Consider the following 1737-nt stretch of genomic DNA (forward strand, 5'->3'; position numbering starts at 1 on the left):
CCCCTCTCTCCCTCCCCTCTCTCGCCCCCCCCACTTACCTCGGTGCTGACCGACGTACGACGAATGCTCTGAGACTCTCCGAGACTCTCTCTGGACCTCCCCCTGTTCAGTATTTTAGCACGCATCTCGTGGCTCCATTAGCCACGCGATGAGCCGCCGAGGTACCGCAGTCTTCTCCTCTTTCTAAAAAGACTCTGGGATTGCCTAACCCTCGATGGCATGTCGCCTCGTATGGAGTCGATACTCTCGTCCGGGCAACCCCCAACAAGAGAGGCATTTCTGCATCGATACCTGTACTCGTAGACCGTAGTGACTTGTAAGCATCCATTCTTCCCCTCCACCGTGAAACTCCGCGTCTCCGTATGTCCCGTCTTTGAATACCGACCGGTCCCCTGTGTCATAGAAAGGTTGTACGTAGCTTAGGTAAGCTCAACCATGAGATCAACCGAAGAATAAGAACTTGAAACCGAATATTAATACACAACCCACCCTTAAGTGATTTAGTTGACTGCGTCTTTAAGCATTATTAGCCGTTTTAATACTACATCTACAGCTACTTTATTTACTCTGATTTATGGCCTGCTTTAATTTAGCCTCGTGGTCTCGCTAGTGTGAACCTTCGCATACCGTTCAGAATGAACAAGAATAACTCTACCTCGTGCAGAGTAGAGTACTTTGACCGATAATTTCGGGAAAAGTATAACATCTCCCCCTGCCTGGTGGTATTCTGGGTTGCATAAAGGCCGTCCCATCCAGGAACAGGTGAGAGGCTCAAGGGAGAGAGAAGAAAAAGGAACAGACAACCTGCAACTTTTTTTTTAGTAGCAGAGCAAGAGAGAAGAAGTCCTGACAGTGTCTCCACGTTCAGAAGTGTAGCCCTTCTTTTTGGGTACACGCACGCACACACACACACACACACACACACACACACACACACACACCACGGGAGTTGGCTAACCCCGGCAGGTTCTGTAGTGTCATGCATGGCGCACAGGCGCGTGTCATTACGAGGCTCGAAATGGGAATCTAGATCTTTCTTAGAATGAAATCTTTTTTTCGCCTCTTCCTGTCTGGTCTTCCTTTTCGCTGCCTCGTTGTACTACTCTGCTGCTACGCTCGTCGGCCGTTGCACTGACATCGCAGAAGGGAGCCATGATACCTTGTTTTAGTCAAAAACGTAAGAATTGTCGGTAGTGATTACTCGTACGCTCCTATTCCGTCGGACTGGAGGGGGAGGGATGTATTTCCTTGTATCCGTAGCGGGCGCAAAGGAAGAGCAGAGTAAAGCTTCTGGTGTTTCTTCCATTTGTGGAATACAACAGCTGCTACCGTACTGGTAATACTCGTACTACGTAGTATTATAACAACCATCTGGCTCGTCCGGTCCCTTGGGCGAACATCGTACGAGTACAGAGTATTACTAATACTCATTGAGTAGGGAGTGTGATGGACGTTGTTGGCTCTGGCTGGTTTCGCCTGACTCGTAAACGGCCGCCATTCTCCCCGCCAGCCACTCTTTTTCTTCTCCATGGCCTTTTATTGTTTTTTTCCGTCTCCCCGCGGTATCCGCAAACAGCTGAGACTTGCATGTTTTTGTCTTGGTTTATAACCAGCACCCCCCCCCCCCCCCCCCCCCCCCCCCCCCCCAATCTCGTCTCATCCATTATGTGGAGGCTCAAGACCACTCCTAAAATGGAACCCGGGCACGAGAGCAAACGCGGCTCAACAAGTACGAGT

This window comes from Geosmithia morbida (assembly GCF_012550715.1).
Source record: "Geosmithia morbida isolate 1262 chromosome Unknown scaffold_3, whole genome shotgun sequence".
Classification (NCBI taxonomy): Eukaryota; Fungi; Ascomycota; class Sordariomycetes; order Hypocreales; family Bionectriaceae; genus Geosmithia; species Geosmithia morbida.